This window comes from Triticum aestivum, chromosome 3D, assembly GCF_018294505.1.
Source record: "Triticum aestivum cultivar Chinese Spring chromosome 3D, IWGSC CS RefSeq v2.1, whole genome shotgun sequence".
NCBI classification, from domain to species: Eukaryota; Viridiplantae; Streptophyta; class Magnoliopsida; order Poales; family Poaceae; genus Triticum; species Triticum aestivum.
The window spans coordinates 616,955,715-616,965,907 of record NC_057802.1 but is presented as its reverse complement, the minus strand read 5'-3'; the positions used below and the strand labels follow the sequence as shown (position 1 = coordinate 616,965,907).

The following is a 10,193-nucleotide window of genomic DNA, read 5'->3' as shown; positions in this document are numbered from 1 at the left end:
TTTGGTTTTTGAATTTTTTAAATATTTTCTGGAGTTTTCTCGGCCAAAAGACCGATAAATGGCCGAACATGTCGCAACTTGCATACAGTGTCAAAAATCATTCAAACCTGACATGGATGCCTACCATGGACATGCCCACCTACTTGCAGATTTGAAGGATGTCCAAATATAGACCATGATCAATAGAGGGTGTTCAGGTAGGCGAGAAGGCTCCGTGTGAGAGAACGCTATTTCCCGACATTCTTGAAATGATCCCAGTTTTTTTTCATAGCATTGTATGACCAATTCAAGACAACATGCCAAGTTGTTTTCGTTTTCGACAAATTTTGCATTTTTCAGAGTTTTCTCGGTAAAAAAAGTCCGATAAATGGGCGGGCGTGTTGCAACTTGCATACAGTGTCAGAAATCGTTCAAACCTAGTATGGATAACTAGCATGATCATGCCCATCTGCTTGAAAAAGTTGGGGTCATTTCAAGAATATTCAAAACTAGACCATGTTTGATAGAGGGTGTTCGTGTTGGCCAGAGGGCTCCGTCTGAGGGTACATTGTTTCTCGTCATCCATAAAATAGCCTCAAATTTTTTCCAGCGGCTTCTACGATCAAATCAAGGCACCATGCCAAGTTGTTTGAATTTTCGATAACCCTTGCATTTTCTGGAGTTTTCTCTGTGAAAACTGGCCGATAAATCGCCGGATGTGACACAACTTGCATAAGGTGTCGGAAATTCGATCATACCTGACATGGATGTCTACCATGGGCGTCCCCACCTACTAGAAAAAGTTTGGGTCATTTCATGCATGCCAACATAGATCATGTTCATGTGACACATTCGGCCATTATCACCCTTTTTAACCAAGAAAACTCCAGAAGATGCAAAAATTGTAGAAAACCAAAACAACTTTGCATGCTGCCTTGAGATGGTCATAAAAGTAAATAAAAAATTGGGATCATTTGACGGATGTCGAGAAACAACGTGCTCTTAAAGAGAGTCTTCTAGCCTACTTGGACTTGAAGATGGTGTTATTTTTAACATTCTTAAAATGGTCCCAACTTTTGCAAGCCGGTGGGCATGCCCATGGTAGGCATCCATTCCAGGTTCGAAGGAAAAATATTTTTAAAATCATAGTTAGAACATTTACTAAAATTGTTATTTTGAACTTTTAACATATGTAATAAGTATTTACTAAATATTTAAAGAAAAATTATATAAAATCATTATTTAAAAAAGTTACTTAAAACTTGTATTTTGGCATTCAAAAAGATAAAAATTAATTAACGAAAAAATGAAAAAAAATGAAAAATAGAAAATAAAATAAAAAGCTTAGGCCTTGGCACAATTAGGTGACGACATCGTTCCCGTCGGGTGTGTCTGGGTCGGCCCAAGAGCTCGCGGATTTGAAAAAAGTTCATCAATAAAAAAACAATATTCATGGATTTCAATTTTTTTTTTGAAAAATTCAAAACAACTCACTAAGAAAAGGCTGCACACAGGCGTTCCCGGTTTCGGGAACATCGGCTTCCTAGCCATTTTTCCGGTTTTGCGAACCTTCTCGAAGGTCGTGAACCGCATTTTTTATTTTCCTTTTTTCTTTTTATATTCTCTCCTGTTTTATTTTTTCTGGTTCTTTTTTTCCTTTTTGTTATTCTTTGAATTTTATTTTTTCCTATTTATCATATATTCAAAATTTTCAGAATTCAAATTGTGTTCGTATTTTACTGATTCTTTGTGGAATTATTTTTTACTGGTTTTTAAAAAATGTTGGCGTTCTAACTTTTGTTCCGTCTTTCTGGAAAATGTTCGTGTTTAGACATTTTGAGCAATTTTGAAAGAGATTAACTTTTCCTAAAAAATTTGTACAATTTCTAAAGATAAATAATATTTGTATTTTATGAACAAAAAAGGAAATATAAAAACCCGAGCGAAAACTGTGCATAAAAGCCGAAAGTAAAAACAAAGAGTGAAGGTGATTTTTTTTCCTTAGCGTTATTTATCTCGAACAAGAGGAAGAAAAAAAAAGGTTAAGAGACACACAGGATTAGATATTCCAGATGGTTGTGCGCCAGTGCTTAGTGCATGAGGATTGTAGTTCGATTCCCAAGCAATGCATTTTTTGAAGTTTAAAACTTAAAAAAGAAACTAAACGGGCTGAGCCCACGACGGAGGGGTGTGCGCCCGAATTGTACACGTACACGTTCTAGTGAATACAAATTGTGAAATGTCCATACTACCCTTTATATGTTTTGTGTGCGTGTGTGTGTGTGTGTGGGGGGGGGGGGGGGGGGGGTGTGTGTGTGCACGGAAGCGGATCTCTTGGGAGTGTCGATACTGTAATCTATGTTCATTCATGTTGTACAAGGTTATTTTTGTACCTATATGAACCGTGAGGCCATGCAAAAAAAATGGAATCACCTAATCTTAGGTTATGCACACAAAAAATCAAGCCCAATCAAGTATAACAATCAAAATTGGTGCTCAAGACACATTGCCACATGCATGTGACAAGAATATTTTATTATTGAATCACATCACTGTCCATTGATTGGCATGATGGGTACCAGCAACAATCACTTTTCATCACAAACAAAGCAGTAACAATATTGCTGAGTTTGGCCAACCCTACAATAAGATCTATAGACGTGTTCTGCCCAGGAATCCCGGCAGGATCTGCGGCAATCTAATGCTGAGCATTCAGCGGCTGTAAAAGCAATCACCCCCTCGCAATCATCTGTAGAAAAGAACATGCATCATTGAGGGAAGTCCAAATTGAGAAACATTGCAAAGAAATTCGTGCAGGTCATCTGAAAATATAGACATGTAGGAGAAAGGAGACCGATTTCGTACCAACATGAATGGAGTTGCCTATGCCTAGTTGCACAATCACCATAAGGCAAAGGAGAATGATTTTTCCCTCCATAAGATAATACAAAAACTTCTCCTTCTCGTCTTGTTTAGGTGTCCAGAAGAATACACGATGTCATATTTATGGACTTGTGGCTAGGGAACATTTACCCCCATTTCATTCAATAACATCAAAACTATCCAACTATATCGTCCTAATAATTGGTAAAAATTGATCCCATCTTTAATTGTATATATATTTGATGTTGTTATATCTGTCCATATATGTGACATTATAAGTTTAGGAGATATTTGTTAGTAGTAATTAGTTCGCAAAAATGGATTATGTATATCTTGTAAGATAGTAGTATCCACTTGATCTCGTCATATGTTTCTATTTCTATGCCAATATAAACTTGGAGATACTTAAATTTTATCTTTGAGCGACCGATTGAAAGGCATGTGACCTGCGCCAGGAATGACTTTTTTTTCCTTACGAAATTAGAGGAAAGTAATAAATGCCCACAAATCACATGGTTGGAGGAAACAAATCCATGATTTAAGGACGCAAAATAAATCATAGTAGAAAACTAATTCTAGATTTTAAAGCAAAATAATCAATCTAGCGAAATAAGCATCCGCACCATGCAGTTTGTTTCCATATGAAGCGAAATTCGTATCCAGTGTTACCAAAATTTGATTCCAATGCAACTAAAACTTTTGATTATGCGTCGACTGAAATTAACGTGCTTCATTGGCTCATATAACATGTTTCCAATGACCCAAATATTTGCTTCATTCTTATCGCAAAAGTCATAGGCTTCACATTCTCATATCACATGTATCCACGATAATATTTGCTTCACTCTGCCATCCGTATGCTTGCTTCCTTGCGTGCTTTATATAATCCATAAAACAAGTTGGTAGCCATTGCGTTGTGAAACGACAGGTTGAAGTCATTGACAAGATCAGACTAGGTGATCAAATTCGAAGCATGCTTACCATGAAAGCAAGTTATATGTAGCAGAGGAACAAAATGTACTGGAAGCATGCTTCCATGGAAGCATGAACACAAGTTGTATGAAGCGGAAAAAACATGTAACTAGTCGCATTACTTGCTGAGAAATTGCTTCCATGCCAGCGGATGATTGCTTCTATCGAGTGAAAATTTATGTACAACATAGCAATGTATTATATTTGTTATGCATAGACAATACATGAACCGGAAATTTGTTTCTAATGTAACATGGAATTGGTTCCAACAGCAAAATAATATTTGTTTCCAGAAATCAAATATTGCTTCCAGAGATGTTAGAATATGCTTCCGAAGAAAATATGATTTGCATCAAAAGAAGTCAAAAAATTACTTCAACTTGGGACAGATGCCAGCACATTATCCCTTCCGCAAAAATTTCTGGAGTTTTCTCGGTCAAAAAAGGTCGATAAATGGCCAGATGTGACAGAACTTGCATACGGCATCAGAAACCATTCAAACCTGGCATGGATGCCTACCATGGGCATGCCCACCGACTTGCAAAAGTTGGGGTCATTTCAAGATTGTCCAAAAATAGACCATGTTCAATGGAGGGTGTCCACATAGGCTAGAAGGCTTTGTCTGATAGCCTGTTGCTTCTCGGTATCCTTGAAATGGCCCCAATTTTTTCATGGCCTTGTATGTCAATTTCAAGGTACCATGCCAAGTTGTTTGGTTTTTTTGAGAAGTTTTGCATTTTCTAGTGGTTTCCTAGTGACAAAGGCTGATAAAAGCCCAGAAGTGTCGCAACGTGCATATGGTGTCGGAAGTCATTCAAACCAAGCATATATGCCTAAAATGGGCATGCGCACCTACTTGCAAAAGTTGAGGTCAGTCCTGAGATTTCCAAAAAAATACCATATTCAACAGAGGGGTCCGTTTGGGGACACCTCATTTCTCGACATCCCTTAAATGGTCCCGATTTTTTACATTGCCTTGTATGACTAATTCAAGGCACCAGATCAACTTGTTTGGGTTTTTGACAAGTTTCCCTTTTTCTGGAGTTTTCTCCATAAAAAAGGCAGATAAATGGTCGGACGTGTCCCAACTTTGCATACTGTGTAAAAAGTCATTCAAATCAGGCATGGACTCCTACCATAGGCATGCTCACCTACTTGCAAGACAATGCCCAAACATAGACCATGTTCAATGAAGGGTGTTCGGGTAGGCCAAGAAGAGTCTGGTTAAAGCATGTTGTTTTCTGACTTCCGTCAAATGACCCCTAATTTTTTCCACCAATTAACCAGTTCTTTTTTTGCAAATACACCAACTGACCAATTCAAGGCACCATAAAAAATTGTTTGGATTAATTGCCAAGTTATCGGCCCCTTTTCACCGAGAAAACTCTAGAAAATGCAAAACTCGAAAACCCAAACAACTTGGCAATGAGAAATCTATTCAAGAATTCAAAGAAATGTTCAGGGAGTTTCAAATAATGTCTGTGCTTTCAGAATTTGTTCGTAATTTCAATATTGTTCCCATCTTTTAAAAATCTACACAAATACAAAAGAATACAAAGAAATTCAAAAAAATAATTGGTTTTGATTTTTTTATTTTTCTAAAAATTTAAACTCCCAATTTGTTACTGTTTTTTTAATATCGGAAAACTCATAAAATGTTCATTTCAAAATTGTGTTTGTTCTTTTTAAAAAATTTCTATTTTTTGATGAAATTTCTCTACAATTTTTGAAATTTGAATATATATTTCATGAACAAAATTTGAAAAATTCATTAAAAAAATGAAATAAATAAAAGTCTGAACAATTTTTGAAAAATAACGAAGAAATGAAAAAAATGAATATGAAACAAAAAGTGAATAGACAAAAAGAAAGAAATAGTGGAAAAAAGATTGGTTCGACAATGTGCCCGCGCAGCGGAACCGGGAGCTTTCATGAACTGAAGTAGAAAAAAAGAATAAAAAGGAAAATCAGCACAACCCTTAAGATGTCCTAGTTGGGTAGTGCGTTTCTCTCTGAACGTAGAGGTCAAAAGTAATATTCATGTTGCACACTCTTTTCTGAAGGTTAAAAAGAAAGAGAAAAAAAGTTGAGGGCGTTGTGTACGGGCGGTATGTACATAGGCCGTTTATCTGCGCCGGCGACATATTTTTGAAAAAGATCATCTTACCCTTTTTAGGGGAAAAACTTTCGATCTATTCATCTTCAATAATGATAGTACAATGAACACTAAAAATAATAAAAATTACATCGATATCCGTAGAGTACCTAGCGACGACTACAAGCACTGAAGTGAGCCGAAGGTGTGCCGTTTTCATCGCCCCTCCTCACCGGAGCCGAAGAAACTTTGTTGTAGTAAATAGTCAGGAAGTCGTCGTGCTAAGACCCCATAGAACCAACACACCTGAACAACAACCGCCGTCGATGAAGAGTGTAGATCAGAAGGATCCAACCTGAAGACACAAGAACATAGATGAACGACGAATAGATTCGAGAAAATCCACTAAAGACAGATCCACCAGAGACACACCTCCAAACACCCACCGACGATACTAGACGCATCAACAAAATGGCAAATAGGTGGGGAGACCTATATTCTATCCTCAGGCAGCCGCCGCCACCTCGTCTTCCTGAGCAGAACACAAACAATAATAAAACTCAAAAAAGATGTAAAATCGGAGCCCTCCCACCGGTAAGGGCCGGGATCTACTCCGCCCCCATGGCCCTAAGGCCACTGGAGACGGGATGGACCGGCGCCGGCGCCGACGGGAGGTAGAGGAACCCTAGCTATTTTGGGAGGCTGCGGCTGGCTAGGTCGTCTCGATCATCCTACCCTTTACTTTGAAGGGGGATGAAGAGATCTCTTCTGTTGATGTGTTTAGAGAGGTTTCAGTGTAGTAAGATCCGAAATGTTGTTGACAAGGTTCTTTATTTGTTTGAATATGATATGATTTGAGTTATGATATGACAAGCTTTTACCTTGGTTTTTTTTATTTTGTGGACATTGTTTAAATTTTTCATTATTAGTGGATCCCATGTACACATCCTATCTCATCACACATGCCACTTCATTAAAGGTCCACTCAACATGCATGGTAATAAGTTTTCATTATCTTATGCCACTTATATTCAAAATATTTTTTTGGCTAAACAATAATCAAATACATATATAATATTTATTTTTATTTTTACTTCATATTTTGTTAATTCAACTATGATTATTTCATACAATCAAATCACTGAAATATATTGCAAACTATTCCTGTAGCAACGTGTGGGGTGTTCTCTAGTTTACTAGTTTTTCTATGTTTCTGACCAAGTTTCGTTGCTAGCTGTGCACTGAACAGGCACATATAAATTTTTCAGGCCACGTAACATTCAGTCCACAGTACCATGTACCGCAACCAACTTCAACAACATATATTACCCACCCTGTTCATTTAATAAAAATACAAATATTGATGAAAACAGGCATGCCACAATCATTCTCGACAAACAAAAGACCACCAAATATCTAAGGAACAGAAAATAAAAAAAGACTAGCTAACAGCAGTGCTCTACAAACACTTGTTAGTGTTAGATCATACATATATTGTAAACCGACCCATCATTATAAGGGATCGGTCTAAATTCCTCTAGAAGGCCCGTTTGGATTCTGGAAGGCCTTCTCGCTTCCTCTTCTGTAACCTATGTGATCACGATCTATTTAACACGAAAGCGTCCCTGCCCGAGGCATACGTTTCCACCCATCGCTCCCTCGAGCGCTTTCATGGTAACAGAGCCTATTCGCCTGTATGGCTGCTTCTTCCTCCTCCGTTTCCCACATCCTCAATCAACAAGTCTCTGAAAAGCTCACAAGAGAGAACTATGTCTTGTGGAAGGCGCAAGTCCTGCCCCCAATTCGAGGTGCCATGCTTGCCGGTTATCTGGATGGGTCGGTTCAGGCGCCGGAGAAAACCATCACCACTAGTACCACGGATGGGTGCCCAAGATCAACAAGTTCTGGGGTACGTGTTCAATTCTCTCTCGAAGGAAGTGTTGACTCAGGTCGCCTCATTGCTTAGTGCGGCTGAACTCTGGGCAGCCCTCGAGCAGATGTTTTCCTCTCGGTCTCGTGCTCGCACCATCAATATCAGGATGGCCATGGCCAACATGCAAAAGGGAAACATGTCTGCTGCAGACTATTTCTCCAAGATGAAGGCCCTTGCGGATGAACTTGCATCTGCAGGGAAGAGGATTGACGATGACGACCTGATTTCTTATCTATTGGCGGGTCTGGACGTCGAATACAATCAATTGGTGGCATCGGTTCTTGGGAGACCCACAACAGATCCAATTACTCTCAATGAATTCTATGCTCAGCTCCTTAGCTATGACACACGCATGGATATTCTCTACTCTGGGGGCGCCGGTGGCCCTGGATTTCAAGTCAATTCTGCTCGCCGAGGACGTGGCGGGTTTGGACAGCGTGGTCGTGCAGGAGGCCGTGGTGGTCGTACTGCACACCGCGGTGCAGGAGGCCGCGGAGGAGGCCGTGGTGGCTACGGTCGTGGCTATCAGGGAGAATCCACTGTGATTTGTCAAGTCTGCTCCAAGCCCAATCATAGTGCCCAAGATTGCTGGTACCGGTTTGATCCTGACTACGTACCTGATGAAACTCGTCAAGCTGGTTCTGCAATAACGTCTTATGGGATTGACACAAACTGGTACCTTGACTCCGGAGCCACTGATCATATCACTGGAGAGCTCGACAAATTAACTACTCGAGAACGATACAACGGCCACGACAAGGTTCATACTGCAAACGGAGCAGGTCACGAGGGAGGCTCTTCTTCACGGTAGATGTCATGGTGGTCTCTATCCCTTCATGTCATCATCCTCCTCGCCAATAAAGCAAGTATATAGTGCCACCAAACCATCATCTACACGGTGGCATCATCGCCTTGGACATCCATCCCCAAGGATAGTTCAAAAAATTATAAATAAAAATGAGCTTCCTTGCTCAAATGACTCTAGCGTTGAGTCGATTTGTGATGCTTGCCAGCAAGCTAAAAGTCATCAACTTCCCTACCCAACATCTACTAGTATTTCAAGTTCACCTTTAGAACTTGTGTTTTCCGATGTGTGGGGACCAGCGCCATGTTCTGTTGGTAGAAACACTTATTATGTGAGTTTCATCGATGACTTCAGCAAGTTAACATGGATTTATCTTCTTAAGAAACGCTCGGATGTGTTCTCTATTTTCTTAAACTTTCAGAAACTCGTCGAACGTCGACTCGATAAGAAAATTCTTACCATGCAGACTGATTGGGGAGGTGAATATCAAAAACTAAATACCTTCTTTCAAAAGATAGGGATTTCACACCATGTTTCATGCCCTCATGCACACCAACAGAACGGGTCTGCTGAGCGAAAACACAGGCACATAGTTGAAGTTGGGTTGTCTCTTCTAGCTCAAGCATCTATGCCACTAAAATTTTGGGACGAAGCGTTTCTCACTGCCACATATCTCATTAATATTGTGCCTAGTAAAGTGATCAATTATGAAACGCCTATTGAGCGTCTCTTTTCTACCAAGCCAGACTACTCATTTCTCAGAATATTTGGATGTGCATGTTGGCCACACCTACGTCCATACAATTCTCGCAAACTTGAATTTCGCTCTAAACAATGCACTTTTCTTGGTTACAGTCCTCAACACAAAGGCTACAAATGTCTTGACATCTCCACTGGTCGTGTATATATTTCACGAGATGTGGTCTTTGACGAGTCAGTTTTTCCTTTCAAAATTCTACACCCCAATGCCGGTGCCCGCCTACGCCAAGAAATCCTCCTCTTACCTCCTACCCTTATCAATCTCAAAATTCCAGGGGATGAAATAGTAGGTGCTGACCAATTGACTAATGACCATACTTAATCATGCCTCTGGAAGCTTTGAATCTGGTGTGCAGGTTACGCAAAGCAGTGAAAATGGTGCAGAAAGTAATGCGGAAAATGAAGAAAACAGTGGCTATAATGGGCCTCTGGAACTTGCTCGCCTCGGGCGCCCACCAGTTCTCCACGCGTGGGGCGTCTCCCCAACCAGCGCGCGCCATCTGGCCTGCCAGGGGCCTCTCCCAATGTTGCAGCCGATTTTTCTTCAGAACGCAGCGGCTCACCTGGACTCGGGCGCAGTGGATCTTCTGGCCCTGCTGACATGCACGATACCCAAGAATCGGGATCTTCTGTGCATGTTTCTCCTGTGCAACCTGTCCAGCAACATGTTCAAACTCGGCTTTCAAAAAGGCATTGTTCAACCAAAAAAATTGTACCCTGGCATGGTTCGGTATGGAAATTTCTCTGCTACAGGAGAACCTCAGTCT

General features: G+C 40.1%; 1 pseudogene; it reads left to right on the top strand.

The window, feature by feature from the left end:
• The first annotated feature begins 8,064 nt into the window (after positions 1-8,064).
• On the top strand, positions 8,065-8,209 carry LOC123081190 (uncharacterized; annotated as a pseudogene).
• The last annotated feature ends 1,984 nt before the right edge of the window (positions 8,210-10,193 follow it).